The sequence below is a fragment of the Saccopteryx bilineata genome, chromosome 9 (genome assembly GCF_036850765.1).
Source record: "Saccopteryx bilineata isolate mSacBil1 chromosome 9, mSacBil1_pri_phased_curated, whole genome shotgun sequence".
Classification (NCBI taxonomy): domain Eukaryota; kingdom Metazoa; phylum Chordata; class Mammalia; order Chiroptera; family Emballonuridae; genus Saccopteryx; species Saccopteryx bilineata.
The window spans coordinates 10,536,868-10,556,016 of record NC_089498.1 but is presented as its reverse complement, the minus strand read 5'-3'; the positions used below and the strand labels follow the sequence as shown (position 1 = coordinate 10,556,016).

At 47.4% G+C, this 19,149-nt stretch overlaps 1 long non-coding RNA gene across 2 annotated transcripts; it reads right to left on the bottom strand.

The window, feature by feature from the left end:
* Positions 1-14,045: 14,045 nt before the first annotated feature.
* LOC136313419 (uncharacterized) lies at positions 14,046-17,971 on the bottom strand. Of its 2 annotated transcripts, XR_010727143.1 has the most exons (5): positions 17,796-17,971; positions 16,545-16,614; positions 15,370-15,545; positions 14,616-14,720; positions 14,046-14,202 (listed from the first exon to the last, which is right to left on the bottom strand). It is a non-coding gene; the product is annotated as an uncharacterized lncRNA (long non-coding RNA). The 2 variants fall into 2 exon arrangements; XR_010727142.1 differs by having other exon boundaries at positions 14,046-14,720.
* Positions 17,972-19,149: the final 1,178 nt, after the last annotated feature.

The following is a 19,149-nucleotide window of genomic DNA, read 5'->3' as shown; positions in this document are numbered from 1 at the left end:
AGGCTGGGCCAAGCGCAGAGGCCTGCAGAGAGTGGGCCCGAGTACAGTAGAGGCCTCCCCGGGAAAACAGCCATTGTGGCCCATAAATAGGTTAGGCGGTCAGGAAACAGGAAATCCTGAAAACACAATGAGGACTGGGGTGCAGGGATTTCCTCCAGGCTGAGGGCTGGACCAAGGATGCTTCTTGGGCCAAAAGTCTACTGAAGCAAGACTCCTGACTGCTGGCCCCAGGCAGCCGGCTCTTCCCGCAGTCCTCAGGGGCCCAGGGCCTAGCCTTACTCACCCAGGCTGGTCAGGGCAGCTCAGGTCAGGCAGCAGAACCCCGCGGGAAGAGCAATGATGGGCTCGGTGCCCAGCAGAGCCTGGCATGAGGTGCTGGTGTGGGTTGCTGGGTCAGCCAGACCAGGCTAGGCCCCCCTTCCTCCTAGGATTAGGGGTATTTTTTTTGCCAGGTCCTTTGACCCTAAGAGCCTGCAGACCTCTAATGTCTGCATTAGCGGGCCTGTCCCTGCCCTGGGCTCCCCAAGGGAGGAGCAAGCACCAGGCTGATCCTATCTGGACTTTAAGAAGGAAGGAATAACGTGGTTCCTCATTAGGGAACCAGGCGGCCGTAAAACCGTGTCCCAGGTGAAATTTTTATTAAGAAAAGCAAGTGAGCCTGACCTGTGGTGGCACAGTGGATAAAGCGTTGACCTGGAAATGCTGAGGTCGCCGGTTCGAAACCCTGGGCTTGCCTAGTCAAGGCACATATGGAAGTTGATGCTTCCAGCTCCTCCCCCCCTTCTCTCTCTCTGTCTCTCCTCTCTCTCCCTCTCCTCTCCAAAATGAAAAAATAAATAAATAAAAATTTAAAAAAAAAAAAAAAAAAAAGAAAAGCAAGTGACAAAACACAATGTCCTGTAGGATCACAGTTTTGTTTAAATGCACGCACACATACCTGTGGCTGTGTGGGCGCCCCCACACGTATGCATGGAAGGGACCGGAAGGAGGGCCAATGAAATGTCAAAGTGGTAGTTTCAGGGGACTTTCACTTCCTTCTTTGTTCTTTTCTGTATGGTCTAAGTTTTCTATAGTGAACTTTGTAATCTTAACAAAACCCACCCAAATCCTGCCGTGCCTGTTTTCTTTTAAGTACAATGTGTACAAAGAGTTTTTAAAGTGGGGAAATGTGGATCCTCTAAAGCTGAGGGGAAAACAGGATACAACATTGTATACATTGTATATAGTGGACAACGTGCTCAGGGCAGGAATGGGACAGGAAGGAAGCAGCGGGTGTTGGGGCTGATGGCTTTGTCAGAGCCACCGCCCCGGTCCCCTATATGAGAATACCCACAGCCTTGCCTACTCTGGGTATCACAGGTCCTGAATATTTTTGTCAATCCAGTGCGTGGAGGGCGTTGGGTGTGTGTGTTAGAATCTCACTGTTGCCTGACCTGTGGTGGCGCAGTGGATAAAGCGTCGACCTGGAAATGCTGAGGTCGCCGGTTCGAAACCCTGGGCTTGCCTGGTCAAGGCACATATGGGAGTTGATGCTTCCAGCTCCTCCCCCTTCTCTCTCTCTGTCTCTCCTCTCTCTCTCTCTGTCTCTCCCTCTCCTCTCTAAAATGAATAAATAAAAAAAAAAAATTAAAAAAAAAAAAAAAAAAGAATCTCACTGTTATTTGACACAATGGGTGGGAGACAGGCTGTTAATTTGTACATTTCTGATCAACGAGCCTCTCCCCTCTATCTCCAAAATACCTATTTTATTATGAAAATTTTCAATACACAGGAAAGTAGAAATAACTGTATAATGAACACCCATTTGCACTCCATGGTCTGTGATGTGCATTTTTACTAGATTTTCTTGAGCAAGTAGTGACCCATCCATTCATCAATGTTAATTTTTTTGATACATTTTAAAGTAAATCACAGGCATCAGTCTACTTTCTCCTTAAACACTGGAGCATGCATATCATTAACTAGAGTCCAATGTTTGTTTGTGATTCTTCATGTAAAATTTACATATGGTAATGTGAAAACCTTAAGTATCATTTGATTAGTCATGGCAAAGGCATCACGCTTGTGTAACCCAGACCGCTATCATAATGTAGAACTTGACCCCAGAAAACTCCCTCTTGTTGCTACCTAGTCTATCTCTGCCCCCACGCAGCAGAGGCCATCACGATTCTTATGTGTTCATCATAGATCAGTTCTATTTCGAAAGTTCCTAGAAATGTGATCATACAGTTTATACTTGTATCTGGCTTCTTTCATTCAACATTATATCTGCAAGATGTATCTATTCATTGCAATAGTTAAATCCTTTCTCTTGTGGACTAGTGTTCCATTGTTTGGGTATACATTGTATGGTCCTCAAATACACATTCTCTTATTGATGGATACTGGAGATACTGAAGGTTTTACTTATTATGAATAAAGTTGCTGTGAACAATCAGACGCAAGTCTTTTTGTGAACACATGCTTTCATTTCTCTTGGATAAATACTTAGGGATGCAATGATTCAGTTTCTTTGTGTTTGTTGAACACTTAAAATTTTCTTTTGCCTACTTTTTCAGTCTTTTTTCTTATTGATTTGTAGGAACTCTTTCATTAGTGTTGGACTGTAAGAATACAGAAAAATGTAAGACGTAGTCCCTGCCCTAAGATGCTCCTGGTTTAGCAGCATAGACAGACAGACATAATTGAGATGCATTATGGTGACTACTATGCATTCACTTAGTCCTTTGTTTTGTGAAAATCAATAAAGGGAAACAATTAAAACGGAGTTGGGAGGCCAGAAGGGGGAGCCCTCCTGCACTACCTCTGGCCTTCAATTACAGACCCCAACAGGAAGGTGTCAATTACAGACTCCAACAGGAAAAACCATCCTTGCAAGTAATATTACTTGACTACTCCAGCAAGAGGAAGGAAGATTTCCTTCCTCGCCCAGCAACTCAGCCAATGAGAAACCGTCGCCACCCTGAACTCTCACTTTCCTCCAATGGGTTTTTGTTCAAAACAACCCCTCCCGACTTCCTCCTTTTTCTCTATAAAGTAACATTCATCTCCTTGCTTGTTGGGTTAGCCTATGGTTTTTGCTATAGCTTGATTGTCCTACATTGCCATTCCTGAAGAAACCCATTTTGCTGGCAAAATAACTGGCTATTTTATTTTTAAAGTTGGCAGTTTATTTAAATTATTAAGTCACGTTGTATCACTTTCTCTGCTCAAAATCCACGCATGGCTCCACCTCACTCAAGGTAAAAGCCAACAAGGTAAAAGCCATCCAATCTCGCGTGACCTCGTTCCCTAGACCTCTGACCTCACCTCCTATCACTCCCTCCCCCTCCTTCAATCCGCTCCAGCTGCTCTGGCTCCTTGCTGCTCCGTAAACCACACGTGATCTCTGCTTCAGAGCCTTTGTCCCTGAGATTCTCTCTTCCTGGAACATTCTTCCCCAGATTTCCATGCAATTTACTTCCTGTAATGGTTTCCTAGGGATGCCATAACACATCACCACCAATTCGGTAGCCAAACAACAGAAATCCATTCTCAAATGTTCTGTGTGAACCCTTTTCCCAAATAAGGTTACATTCACAGGCTCTGGGGACTAGAACATGGACATACCTTTTGGGGCCCACCATTCAATCTACTATACTTCCTTAAAATTATTGATTGATTGATTGATTGATTTTAGAGAGAGAGAGAGAGAGGAACTTCAATCTGTTTATGCGCCTTGACCGGGTATCGAACAGGCAATCTCTATGCTTCGGGATCCGGCCAGGGCTCTACTACATTTCTTGATCTCCTTCAGGCCTTTGCTCAAGTGTTCCCTTCTCAGAAAGATGTCCCCTGGTTATCTAAAAATGTGTGCACACACATGCACAGCCATTCCAGCTCTCCTTAGCCTCCTTCTCTGCTTGATTTTTCTCTCTCATACTTACTTTCAGGCATATTGTGTGTAGTTTACTGGTTTAATTATTTTTATCGTCTGTTCCCTCATTAGAATGTAAGTTCCAGGAAGATGGATTTTTGCCTGTGCTGTTCTCTGCTGTATCCCTAATGCACAGAACCCTGCTGGGAGCGCAGAGGACACACAGTAAGTAACTGTTGAAAGAGTGGATGAACGAATGATACTACTGAGCCCCACGCTCTGCTTTGAATAGAAGGGTATACACAACATAGGAGCATAGGAGGAGGAAAAGAAGTCATTCTGTTTGGAGTCTTGTCCAGGCAGGCTTGACAGAGACGGTGTATTGGAGTTGCGTCGGGCGGGAATGGGGTGGTGTGGGGATCCCCGGAGGCAGGAAGGGCCGGACCGAGACCCAGAGCGTGACTGGGAAGGGTGAGGAGCCTGGTGTGGCCGAGTGTGGATTAGGAAGGAGAGAAGAGGGACAGTGTGGTGGGCTCCACATGAGGCAGAAGCCCACCCGTGCTGCCCTGCCTGACCCCTATGATGGGGACACTGTCCTCTGTCTGGGCCTCTCTCACTGAGAGACCCAGGTTGATGATCCTCTGGAAAATGCGTGGGCAAGGGAAGCCCACAGTTTTTCTCAGTGACCGCATCTGTCCTGGTGCCTTGCTCCACTGGTCAGCACTCCACTGGCTGTGAGCAGCAGAAGCCCGTCTCAAACTGGCTTAAGCTAGAAAGGGCACTAATTGGACAGGTATCTGAACAATCCCACGTAATTTCAATTTTAGGCTTAAATTCATCCAGGACTCATAGTGTCACCAGGAATCAGTCTCTAGAGGCTGGCTTTCCCCTGCAGTGGCTCTCAGGCAGCGCCCTGCTCACTACCATGCGCACACGCACATACACACCCCTTAATAGCAGCCAGCAACAGTTCCAGACCCCAGATCCATCCGGGAAAGAGCTGGACCTTTCCAGGAGCAGCAGCCAAGTCCAGAGGGTACCTCTGATGGGCTTACTTGGGTCCTGTGATCATCTCTGAGCCAATCACAGTGGCCAGCAGAATGGAATCTGCTGATTGGCCAAGCCCGAATTGTGTGAGCAGCCGAGAGGCGGGGCCCACTCCATTCCAACCTTGGGTGTGTGGGGGGATCTGAGAATGGGGGATACTGGCTGTGATATCCCCCAAGGAAAATCCCTAGGCAGGTGGCCCGTATGAGAAGAAGACAGAATGGGTTCTGGAAAGGCACAAGCCAGCCCTGCTGCTCAAGTGGGATGAGCTACTGGGACACAGATCTCCCTGAACCAGTTGCAACCTTGCACTTTCTCGTTTGCTCCAGAATGCACAATGGGGAGACACATTGTGTGTCTGGCCTTGGCTGGTCTGGGCACACTGGCCCAACTTCCAGCTGCTGGTCCAGTATTTCTTCACCTGAGGACTTCCCGCAGCTGCAGGAGTAGGTGCTGCCCTTGCACACAGCGCGCTGGAGAGTCAACATGGTCCCCACCTGCTCCAGCAGCCCTCGACCAATTGTTGATGGGGGTTGGTGTTTAGTACCCCACCCCTTCCCCCACTCAGGATGACTCCGAGTTTCACTCACCCAAAGCAGTAACTAGCTTCATAACATAGTTTTCTAAAAATTTTTAATTTTTTTTAGCTTTTATTCAATACTTATTCGTTTTAGAGAGGAGAGGAAAGAGAGAGAGAAAGAAAGAGAAGGGGAATGGGGGAAGGAACAGGAAGCATCAATGCTCATATGTACCTTAACCAGGCAAGCCGAGGGTTTCAAACCAGCGACCTCTACATTCCAGGTCGACTGCACACAACCCCAGGTCAGGCAATAGCATGCTTTTTATTTTCTGTCTTCCCATCCCTTAGCACTTGCCTGACCCTCAGCTGTGTCCCTGGACCACAAGCTATGAATTACAGTGCTTTCCCTGCAATCCTTGTCTCGGGTGGCTTCCGGGAGAACCCAAGCGAAGACACAGGAGTGCCCTTGCAGAGGGTTTGATCAGTTTTTAAAGCCAATTAATGGCAAACTCCTGTTGAGACACAACGCAATTATGTGTGCCATGGAGCCCAAAAGAGTTCCAAGCCTGGGGAGTGTCTGTTTGAGAGAAATCTTTTTGGCCGCCCCTGTGGAGTGTTATAAAGCAGAGATGACTTGCCAGGGGAGTCTCATAAGGACCCTGGAACAGGGCTCCGTGTGCAGGTGGCCGCTGTGGCCCTAGAGAAAGGGCAGAGGGACCTCACTTTCCACACAGAGGGCCACGGAAACTGGAAGAGTGCATTTGATGACAGCTGTGGGGACCTTGTTGGTAGCAGTATGAATTGGGGCAACCTCTACAAGAACAATCTGGTGACTTCAAAAATGCCCACATCCTTTGAGCTAGAAATTTCACTTCTACAAATTTATCCCAAAGACATGCCCACTTGCACATGGAGGTTAGGGAGTAACATATTGCCCGAATATGTGACAATCTTCTATTTCTCACAGAGATTAAAAAAAAAAGAAAAGAAGAAGCAAAACCAGCATCCCACCATCAGGTTGACTGCTGCCAAAACCCCGGAAACAAGTGTTGGCGAGGATGTGGAGAAATTGGAACCCTGTGCTCTGTGGGTGGGGATGTAAAACGGAGCTGCCGCTGTGAAAAGCGTGGTGGTTCCTTACAAAGTTAGAAACGGAGCTAGGGCAGGACCCAGCAATTCTGCAGGTCCAGGGCATGTAAAAAGAATCGAAAGCAGGGTCTCAAACAGATACATTGGACACTCGTTTGTTTACAGTCTTTGGCTATTGCAAATAGTACTTAGCGATTCTGACACTGATTCTGGTGTGTGGGTTTTGTTTCGTTTTTCCACACCACTAAGCAGTTCACTCAATTCTGACACTGTTTACCTGGAGATGGTATTGGATTCCCACAGGTTAAGGGCTCAGTCCTGCAAGCTTACCTCTTCCCCTTCAGACACCAATCAAAACTCCATGTTGTTTCTGTGCTTCTGACCAACCAGCAATAAGTGGAAGTTTCTATTGACCCCCTCTTTGGGTTTAAGTTGCTAGATTGGCACACTTGATATGGTCTTCCGGATGGCTAAAGAAGTTGACCATGTTTTCATATCTTTTTTTTTTTTTAATGAAGTGCTGACCAAGCCTTTTATCCATTTTTCTTTTGGCCATCTGCTTTTCGTTTTTTTCTCTTATTGTTTCATTGGATTTCTGTATGGGTTTTGGAGACAAGTCTTTTGTTGGGCATACAGATTGCAAGTGTCTCCTCCGGCTCCAGCAGCCTCTTTCTCATTCTCTTAATGGTGTGGTGTCTGGTGAATGGATGTTCTTAATTTTAAAGCATGGCTTTTAAAAAGTAACCTTTAAAAGGTTTGTTTACAGTGTTATTTAACACTTGCAATTGTGAAGTCACATCCCAGGGAAAAATTACTAAATCTCTGTTACATATCGGCCTCCTTCCTGCGCCCTCCCCCCGCCCCAACCAATTCTGTTGGGTGTCTGCCATAAACATCCCAAATTAGAATTCACTGAGGTCATTTCAGGCTATTGTGTCTTCCATAAATAGTATATCCTTGTTTAAATAAAGGAATCAGAAAGCACCAGGTAATGAGAGAACCTTTAGCAGAAACTGTATATAAGGGGACTCTGTCTTATCTGAGAGGGGGAAAAAGTAGGCACCTAATATTCTGGCATAGCTGGTCTGCACAGAAGTAGTCTCTGTTCCACTGCTGTAATAGAAAAACATTGGAAATACCACATGCCATAATTGTGTTATATCTATTCAATGGAATACTAAAGACCCATTCAACAAACAGGAGATGCATTTATGCGTAAGATTATGGACATATTTGTTATAAGGGACAACAAGCAGGCAGTGGACCGCCATGTGTGGTAAGCTACACGCACACATCTCTGCTAATGTCCGCACAGGTCTGCTGGCACGGAATCAAACCAGGGGTAGCAAGGGGGCAGGGGTGGGTGGGGGGCGTTTGAGTGGGGAGGTTGGGGGGTAGAAGTGGGAGGGATGGTTATAGTCTTTTGCAAATCGTTGGGGGCATTCAAAATGTTTTTTAACCCAAGTGCACCTATCATGTACTCCCCCCCAAAAAAACTAATTAAAAATCTGAAAAATACAAAATAAAGGAATTAGAAAGAGAATAAAAATTTTCATTCTAAGAAGTAAAAAAAGAAAGAAAGAAAGAGGAAAAAAATAAACATCTGTGGTCATTTTGTCTGAGCCCTGAGCGATTTCCTACAAAGCCTCCAGAACTCCTCCCTGCCCCCACTCTCTGGGTGAGGATGAAGGTGAGTGTTAAACACGGGGCATCTCCTTTGGGGGCTCTTCTCTCAGCTGTGTGGGTCTCGGGGCCACCTTCTCCACAGGGCACCGTGGAGGCTGAGCCTAGGATCCACGCTAGTGCAAGGGGCTCATGGAAATGTTTGAATTTATTTAAAAACAGTAGAAAGAAACGGAATACAACCCAGCCGAGATTATACTTCTCTTTATACCAATACAGTTATAAAATAGAATTACATGTATCATATATATTATCTTAAGTAGTATCTATACTGATAGTTTATATTTATTTTTTTAAAACTTATTGACTGATTTTAGAGAGAGAAGAAAGAAGAGAGATAAACATCTATCTGCCGTCCCGCTCATCTATGCGTTCACTGGTTGTCTCTTGTTAACGTGCCCTGACCGGGATCGAACATGCAACCCTAGCGCCTCGGGACGATGCTCCAACCAACTGCGCTACCAGGCCAGGGCTATATTTTATATTTATTTTATATTAAATACATGTTTTATATTATATAATTATACTTGTATAACATTAAAGAAAAGACATATCATATACTGTGTGTGTGTATATATATATATATAATTTTTTTGCTTACAAGGAAGGGGTTCATGAAAGCACAAAAGTGCCTTAGAAAGTCAAAATATGTCCCTGGACAAACTTTTTATGTAAAAAACCACGTAGTAAAAGTATTAGGCTTGGGGGCCAGGCGGTCTCTGTTGTGATTGAACTCTGCCCCGTACAGTGCAGAGAGCAATCCTCGCTGCCCGGGAGTGGCTCTACTCCACACTCTATTTACAAAAACAGACAAGTGGGCAGGGTTTGGTCAGCGGCCAGCTTTCGGCTGTTGGTGCCGGTAAGTTTCAGTATTTGCAGACTGAATGAATGGACCAGAGGGGACATTGTGGCCAGTCCTCCCCTGTCTCTGTCTGGTGGTTCAGTCTGGGTGGGTGGGGTGGACATGGGGCTGAAGGTCAGTTTTCACATTACCCCAGCCTCTGACTTGCTGTGTGACCTTGGGCAAGCTGCCAGCCCTTGCTGGGCCTCAGCCCTCATCTGTGAGATGAAGGCAGATACCTCCCTTTGCGGACCTTGTTGGGGGAATGAAACGCAGTAGAGGATCGGAAGTGCCCGGAGTAGGAAAAGGAGATTCCCACTGGGCAGGCCAGGGCAGGAACGGCCGGCTTTCCTGAAGCCTGGCAGCCCAGGCAACATCACTCTGACAGAGGAAAGAAGGGGGTGGGGGCAGCCGGCAGCGTGACCCGAAACACAAACAGTCCCCAAAGAGGGACCGAAACTCTCAGCGTGGTGGAAACACGCTTGTCAGGTTTTCGCCCTCCCTCTGAGCAGGACAAGGGAAGGTGTCCCGGGCTGGTCTCAGTTGGCAGTGGCTGTTAGTGGCTGGCAGTGCCTGGGCCCCTCACGTACTCCTGGGCATGCATCCAGCCAGAGGTGGCCCCAGGTGACCCAGTGTGCCCTTACTGATCACCAGGACACTGGCTTCAGAACCTAATGTTGCACCTCAGGAGTCACTCACCCAGCCCCACAGAGGCTGCCCCATGCCCCATCTCTGCAGGACCAAATGTGCAGTCAGGCGAGCTCTCGTGTGACCTGGAAGGGCAGCTGGAAGCACGTACTAAAGCAGACATTTCCAGGGATCTGAGAATCTCGTCGTCCCTCCAGCTGGGTCGGTCAGAGCCCTGGCAGGACAGAATTCAGGCCAGACAGAGTGGAGAGTTTTACTGACTTCCAGAGGTGTGGTCAGGGTCACTTGACTCTACAAGGGAAGGTGAGGTCCCAGCCTAGTCCAGAGAAACGCTCTTGAGAATGCACAAGGAGGAGGGTACGGGAACAGCACGTGCACCTTGGTCTGTAACGGAAACACGTTAGGAGCAGCCTGTCACTGGGGGGAACTGTTTTGAAAGCGATTACGCCTAGACCAGGGGTCCCCAAACTTTTTACACAAGGGGCCAGTTCACTGTCCCTCAGACCGTTGGAGGGCTGGACTATAAAAAAAAACTATGAACAAATCCCTATGCACACTGCACATATCTTATTTTAAAGTAAAAAAAAAAAAAACAAAATGGGAACAAATACAATATTTAAAATAAAGAACAAGTAAATTTAAATCAACAAACTGACCAGTATTTCAATGGGAACTATGCTCCTCTCACTGATCACCAATGAAAGAGGTGCCCCTTCCGGAAGTGCGAAGTGCGGGCCGGATAAATGGCCTCAGGGGGCCGCATGCAGCCCGCGGGCCATAGTTTGGGGACTCCTGGCCTCGACTGTGTCTGTCAGACCGAACAACATCAAACCGCTGAAACAACTTAACACATAGTTTTTTTTGCTTGGTCTACGTGTCTAATGCATGTTGAGGTTGCAGGGAAGGTGCATCCTTGGCTCCATACAGTCACTCAGGAACTCGGGTGGAAGCAGCCTTTTCCATCTTATAGGCCCCACCTTCTTCACAAGAGGTATCAGGGATCAGCCCTCCAGGGGGAGAGAAAGAGGGGCGAAGCCCTTCTTTTGACTGCCTCTCACTAGAAGCAACACTTGTCATTTTTATTCATAGTCCATTACCTCACCCCCCACCCACAACCCAAGGACCCAGGAGGTAGCGCTGCTTTCCTGGGCACTCAGGGAGGAGAGGGACGCTCGCTGCCTCATCCCTATTAATCTTTACTAAACAAAAGATGAGCGGTTAAAAAGACTGAGGGCCATCTTTAGGTGGTGACACGGAAAGGTGTCCAGGGCATATCGGGTGAAAACACAAGCTGCAGAACACCGCATACAATGTGGTAACATTTATGTTAGGCACACAAATCAGTCACAAAACAACTACTGTCTCTATCATGAATACATAGATCAGTGGTGGGATTCAAGTACCGTAACAACCGGTTCTCCGTCCTAATGACCGTGTTAGGTATACAAGAACGATATACCGAGAGGTAGTTTATTATTTCATGCATTTAGTACTTAAATAAGAGCAAAAAAAAAAAAAAAAGGTACACAAAACTAGATTATGTTATAAGAAAGAGTTTTAAAATATTAATGAAAAAGGCCCTGGCCGGTTGGCTCAGTGATAGAGCGTCGGCCCGGCTTGCAGGAATCCTGGGTTCAATTCCCGGCCAGGGCACACAGGAGAAGTGCCCATCTGCTTCTCCACCCCTCCCCCTCTCCTTCCTCTCTGTCTCTCTCTTACCCTCCCGCAGCTGAGGCTCCATTGGAGCAAAGCTGGCCCGGGGGCTGAGGATGGCTCTGTGGCCTCTGCCTCAGGTGCTAGAATGGCCCCAGATGGGCAGAGCATCGCCCCCTGGTGGGTATACCAGGTGGATTCTGGTTGGGTGCATGCGGGAGTCTGTCTGACTGCCTCCCCATTTCCAACTTCAGAAAAATTTAAAAAAAAAAATTAATGAAAAAAAATTAAATAATACCTGACAAAAAACAATAAAACTATTATTTAAGATATGGGGTGGTGGTCCCCAGGTTATGACAGTCTTGACATATGACGTTTCAAGTTTATGATGCTCACTTCCATAAAAACTTTAAAAAAATGAGACGTGAGTGTTTTGGCTTACGCTGTCAGCGTCCTACTTATGGACTACGTGGGTGAACTAGTTTGGTGGCCTAGCGGAAGAATACGCAGTAATGCGGTGTGCTTACCCACGCCATTTTGAACTGTTTAAAGTGCAAGTGTTCTGTTTGTTTTGCTCTGTTTGGTGGCTTTTTGACTCTTATCGTGGCTCCTAAAGGAAAGAAAGAGTCTGCAGATGGTAATGCTTTGAAGAAGAGGAAAGCCATCATGATGGAAGTGAAATTAGACATTGTAGAATCATCTCCTGCACGGTCTTTACACAATCCTGACCCAGTATCTCCAGCACCTTCTGCAGGTCTCCTGCCTCTCCAGCTTCCTCCTCCCAAGAGGTCACTCTCTCCCACCTTGCAATGCCCCTTCCAGTGTGCGAGCCAACCATGGGAATAAAGGTAAGGAATTTTTTTTACATTCATTTTATGTCATTTTTTTCTGTCACTACAGTACAGTACATTTATGTCCTTTTCCTTTCTCTGTGGCTTAGTTGTGTTTTTATTAGATTATGATTTTACAACTGTGTTAAGATAGGCAAGTGACTTAGGCTAGGGTGTGTTTCAACTTATACCAAAATTCAGGTTTTGTCACTGTTGTAAGAATGGAACTGTGTCGTAACCCGAGGACCCCTGCATTTCCATATTGGTTCTTTTTTTGTGTGTGTGGGACAGAGACAGAGAGAGTCAGAGAGAGGGACAAATAGGGACAGACAGACAGGAAGGGAGAGAGATGAGAAGCATCAATTCTTTGTTGGGGCACCTTAGTTGTTCATTGATTGCTTTCTCATATGTGCCTTGACGGAGGGGCTACCGCAGACCGAGTGATCCCTTGCTCAAGCCAGTGACCTTGGGCTCAAGCTGATGACCCTTGCTCAAACCAGATGAGGCCACACTCAAGCTGGCGACCTCAGGGTCTCGAAACTGGGTCCTCTGCATCCCAGTTCGACGTTCTATCCACTGCCCACCGCCTGGTCAGGCCCATATTGCTTCTTGATTGGCATCCTCACTTGCAATTTTTTTCACCTGTGGACGGAATGAACATTACTACGGGCACTTAGAATATGCTGTTGCACAGATGAATGTTAAAAAAGAGTAAGGAATGTAAATGTGTGATTTCCATATTGCCGGCTGCCCAGGTGCCCACCTTAGAGAGAATGCTGATTTACAAGTACCATTTTATCAACTGGTTCACTGAACTCAACAAAAAAATTAGGTATTGGTTCTGCTGAACTGGTGCGAACCGGCTGAATCTCACTGCTGATATCGATGTAGAGTATATGACTGCCCAGAAGTGGGCTGGGATGGTGTAAATCACCGTGGGAGGGCCGTCACCGCCGGGGAGTGAGAGGGGGTCTGGAGCCCAGCGTCACTGGCCGTGTTTCACACTACACACAGAGAAGGTGCATGCGTACACGCTGCACTTGAGCAATTAAGAGTGACGCCAGGGCCTGTACCTTCCCCCGGGGGCCAGAGGACCACCTGAGTCTAACAATGCCACCAACTTTCTTTGGGCATGCCCTGGGCATTTTTTTCTGGACCTCAGTTTCCCCAATAGAAAATGAACCAGATGCTCTTGAAAGCCCTTCTCTACTGAGCCTCTCCTCCCCCTCCCTCCTCTGTGAGTCCCAGCGGAGCCCCCTCCCCCACCCCTGCCCTGGTTGCTGTATTCCATGTTGCTCAACGGATAATTTCCCGAATCGTCACCGAAAACTTGTTGCATGAGATTCCATCAAAGACTATGACACAACTTATTTATGCATCATCCTGTTATGGGGCCTTTTGTTTGTTTCCAGTTATTCCCATTGCAAATAAAGAAAAATGAACATTTTTTTGCACAAAGGGTTTCCCATACTTTGAAAAATATGTTTCCTTAGTATTGATTCCCAAATGACTCAATTTGTTTATGAATCCAAGTAAGAACATGTGTGCGCAAAGCTTTCTTTTGACTGGCAGGCTGTTCACGTGGGTGTGTGAGGGACAGTGACTGGGGCTGCTGGTCCCCAGCAAGCAGGACACTGTGGCTGGCGGTGGTGTGTCTGAGTTTCCAAAGAGCCCTCACTCCACTGTTTTGTTGTATGTGACCTGGGACCAGTCTCTTTTCCTCCTTAAGCCCCAGGCTTTGACAGTAAAGGACTGTGTTAATTGATAAGTTACATATATTATTATTATTATTATTATTATTATTATTATTATTATTTTTTAGTTACAAATCACAAGAATTCCAAGTCAAACTGGGTTGACCAAAGAGGGTATTTATTGACTATCACAAAAGAGTAAAGAATAGCAGCATCAGGTCTGGCTATATCCAGAGGCTCAAACGTCATCTTTCTGTCTTCATTTCTGCGTGCTGCTCATTTTTGTTCAGGCTGTTTCCACGTGGGGGAAGGACCAGAAGTGACTGGACCATTGCCCATTCCTGGAAGGGATGAGTAGGGGACAGGGGACTGATTCTACCTGAGTCTCACTTCTCTCTGGAGCTCAGGGGAAGGGCAGCCTTTCTACAACTCATGAGCTCAGAGTAGGTTCAGGACTGGTGCCCTGGGGGAAAATTAAGGTGTGCAGCCAAGAGGTGGGGGGATGGGTGCTGGGGAGGCAGGAACACTGATGCCACCAGAGTAAGCAGAGCCCCACGTTTGTACACATTTAAATAAGTCCATCATTTTGCTGATTCTTAGCACCAACTCTGGGAACTGAATCCCGACCTCACAGCAAAAGCTGAGAGTTCCAGTGAGTTTCCAGACAGAGCCGGGCTCCGGCCCGGGATTTCTGAGCCCTGAAGAGGACTTTTTCTGACTCAGCCCGCTGCCCCTTCTCTGATGCCCCGCTCACGTTCGAAGGCCTGCTCCTGCTGTCCCACACCGCCCAGAATGGACGCTGGGGCCGGGCGTGTGTGTGGCGAGCCTTCCAGTCAAATTATGTGGCTCCTCCTGGTCTCTGGGGACAAGGAAAGGACAGGGGCATCACCCCTTCACCCCTCCCTCCCACCCTCCACCCCACCCAAGAAACAGCTTTGTTCCCTGGGACCTATTCCTCTGTGGGTGACATCATCTGCACACAGAGCCTGCTGTGTGCAGAATGTCTTCCTCCCCGTTAGGAGCCAAGCAGGAGGCTCGGTGGGGAACTGGGGCTGGGGGCAGGGCAAGAGTCCCACAGACATCAGCAGGGCTGCAGTGGGGGAGGGGGATCTTTCTAGGCTTTGAACACAGTCATCCTCCTGGATCCAAAGAATGACTCCAGAGAACTGGGAATATCGGTTAAAGCCAATACCCCTGTTGTCTGGGCCTCGGTTTACCCTTTGGTACACAGGGGCTGGGGCTAAGAACTTTTGAGCTCTGTAACTCACTGGATAGCAAAGGGCCAATTGCCTTACACTGTAAAGAGTTTCTACAAATCAATAAGAAGAGATTCCCCCAAAGAAAACTAGGCAATGGGCATGAGCAGGCAATCCTTCCTCCCCCCGTGAAAACATTCCCCGATAGTTAACAATTTACAAGGAAGAAAATGTTTCAACACAGCAGCCATCGAAGGGCTGCAAGGAAAACCAACAGCAATATTGCTTTCAGTGATAAAGATGATCTCATACCTAGTGTATGGGGGTGGGGCGGGCACTCAGCCACAGGGGGAAGAGAAGGAACAGGCCCTACTTTCTTTCTAGAGGGTAACTTGTCATATGTAATGAAAGCCTCAGGACATTGTGGGCGGGTGAGTCCACTTCAGTTCCGCTTCTAGGACTCTCCAGAAGGCAAGAATCACAGAGCTCTGCAAAGATAGTTTATCAAGGCATACAGTAGCCAGAGAAATAGTCTTAAAATGATAGATTATGCCACCTTCTTCCCCACGCCTCAACATGCTCCTAAGGTTTCTTTCTTTTCAGGTTTAGAATAAATCTAGCTCTGACCCTGTAGCCTGGCCCTGTTCTCTCTCCCTCTCACCCCCTTTAGCACCCTATTGGCTCCTTTCTGTTCCTTAAACATGCCAGGCCTGGTTCAGCCTCAGGACCTTTGCACTGGCTATTCCCTCTGCCTGGATACCCATATCCCTTGAATGGAAACCCAATGAGGGAGGGTCCCTGTATTCCTCACTGCTGGATCCTCAGCCTCTCTTTTTTTTTTTTTTTTTTTTTTTTTTTTTGACAGAGACAGAGAATCAGAGAGAAGGATTGATAGGGACAGACAGACAGGAAGGGAGAGAGATGAGAATCAACAATTTTTTGTTGTGGTACTTTAGTTGTTCATTGATTGCTTTCTCATATGTCCTTGACCGTGGGGCTACAGCAGACCGAGTAACCCCTTGCTCGAGCCAGTGACCTTGGGTCCAAGTTGGTGAGCTTTGCTCAAACCAGATGAGCCTGCACTCAAGCTGGCAACCTCGGGGTCTCAAACCTGGGTCCTCCGCATCCCAGTCCTATGCTCTATCCACTGCGCCACCGCCTGGTCAAGCTCTTCAGCCTGACTCTTGACATCAATAGATGTTCACTGAATTAATGAACAGCTAAGAGCATGAGCTTTGAGGCTAAAAGAAGGTGTGGGCTTGAGTTCAGGTTCCACCACTGATTAGCTGTGTGACCTTAAGCAAGTTCCTCCACTTCTCTGAGCCTTGGGCTCCTCTGGTGGGAAGTACAAACAGAAGAACTGCCTCCTGGCGCTCTTATCAGCATTAACTACAGTAAACCATATAAAATCTGGTGCAGAGTGAGCCCCTGAGAACTATTTGTGATAATTATGGGTGTTTCCAAGATATTATCTGTGATCGTCCCACCGTGAGTTGAGGAAACCCCTCTGTAGCATCCGTAGGATGTATCCACCAATAGGATGATGTAGAAAACAACCTGTGGGTGTGAAAGGCGGTTAAAGAGACACTGCTTAATCACTCATTTCATCACTCTGGGCGTGTAATGCATGCTCATAAAAACCTAGGCAACAAATAAAGAAAAGGTCTCCTATAGCTAACATTTCTCATCCAAATCTCATGCTATATTGAATGAGAAAAGCATAACAGCAATGAACTCACTTTTTTATTTTTTTTAACTCACTTTTAACAAATGAAATATATTAGTATGTACTCGTAAGGGGAAAGCCTGTAGGATTTACAATAGAATGTGAAGGTTGAGTAGAAAAGAGAATAGAAATGGCTGGTATTTTTCAGAGTCATCTTTGGCTGGTCTGTAGTTTCCTCATTGTCCTGATGGCCAACTATATATGTACGCCAGGGGTCCCCAAACTTTTTACACAGGGGGCCAGTTCACTGTCCCTCAGACTGTTGGAGGGCTGGACTATAAAAAAAACTATGAACAAATCCCTATGCACACTGCACATATCTTATTTTAAAGTAAAAAAACAAAATGGGAACAAATACAATATTTAAAATAAAGAACAAGTAAATTTAAATCAACAAACTGACCAGTATTTCAATGGGAACTATGGGCCTGCTTTTGGCTAATGAGATGGTCCATGTGCTCCTCTCACTGACCACCAATGAAAGAGGTGCCCCTTCCGGAAGTGCAGCGGGGGCCGGATAAATGGCCTCAAGGGGCCGCATGCGGCCTGCGGGCCGTAGTTTGGGGATCCCTGATGTATGCATTACCATTTACAATCAGAAAAAGCACATGTGACAGTTAATGGAACCTGCCATACCCCCGCCTGCCACCATCTGGCTACTTGTTTCCCGTGGCCTTTTGAGAAGATCAGGTGTCCTATGTAGTCTTAGGCAGCTGGAGGGGGGGATGGTTGTGTCAGGACCCCAGAGTGAGCTCTGGTTCTCAGTAAACATTCAAGGATCGAAGGGGTTGGTGCCTGTGGTCCTGGGATTTGGCTCTATCCTAAGCAGAGTCCTAGCTCGGCAAGAAGAATGTGTTAAGCTAAACACACACTTGGAACTCAGGGTACCCTGGGTATCAATCAAGAGAAGAGCTTTAAAATAAGCATAACCAATACCAAAACCAACTCATATTGGCTTCAAAAATAAGGGGAGTTCAGTGGTTCATGGACCTGAAAACCTAGGGCTCTATACCTTCAGGAATGGCTGGATCCAGGTGCCCAAATGTGTGCCTTCCAGAATTGTCAAGGCTCTGTTTTCCTCTGTACTTGTTCTGCACGGGGGAAGGCTTTCCAGATGTTGTGGCAAGATGACCCACCAGCAGCTCTCGGCTCATGCTCCAGTAGCTCAGCAATTCCACCAGACTCAGGGCTTTCTCTCCGGAAGCTCCAGAAAAAGTCACAAGGAGGACCTGATTGGCTAGAATTGGGTTTCCTGCTCTGAACCATGTACTGGAAGCTGATTGGCTGGTCCTGGTTCACAAGATTATCTGGCCACCAATGGGATGGGGTCATCTCTACTAGAGTCCATGGACTAAGAGGGAATGAGGGGCTAGTCCCAGAGGGCAGAGCTCCTCACCAACAGCGTGTTGAAGGCTGTGTTCCATGAAGCATAAAAATGCCCTTTATCGGGAAAGCTGAACCAGTCAGAACACCCTGTCTTCAGCTCTATTGAACAGCAGAAGAGGGCCCCACATGGGGGTGGGGGTGGGGAGTGGAGGAGTCCTGCCTGGAGATCCAAAGACATTGTTCAGCATTGGTATCCAGGCCTCAGTATCTCCATCAGTCAAGGAAGGTTGAGCTGGTTGAAGCCAACAGGTTTTGAGATGGTGCTGTGTACTTTTTGGATGAAATTATTGGGGTACAGCTGCCCTTCCCTTCCTGCTGGCTTGGAATGATGTCTTCATGGACTCCAGTTTTTTGCTGTGATCCATGCTGGCAGGGGGATGATATTGTTTTTCCAGGAGGGGCCGGTTAGCTTGGCTGTCAGTGGAGTTTGGAGGCTATTTCTGGCAACGACTGAGGTGGATGAACATGTGGGGGTGGGAGGTGTCAGGGACACTTGGGAAGGAAACCTGAGCCGGACCTCATGCCCAGGGACTGGGAAGAAGGGCTGGTGCTACGGGCGAGGAGGGGTTGGGCCTCAGCAGCTGGCAGAGTAGCTGGTGGGACAGGAATGTCCCTTCTCCCCGCACCTGTCCCCAGGCTTGTGACCACTGACCCCATCCCACAAAAAGTCCCGGGGAGAAAGGCAAGGAGGGAAGCCTCCTCAGTGTCCACCAGGTACTGGCACCTAAGTTAGAGATCTTAGTAACAAACCATTTAGAGCCTGCCATGGATTAGGTGCTGTTTTAAGTGTTTACAAGGATCAGCTCAATCGAGCCTCACAACTGTATGAAATAGGCGTGGCTATTAGCCTCCTTCTACCGATGGAGAATCTGTGGGAACCTCAGAGAGGTGAAGTGATTTGCCCAAGGACACACAGCCTGTGAGCAGTGGAGTCACAGCCAGCATCCGGGTGCTTGTAAGGGTGGGCAGGCTGGGCTTAG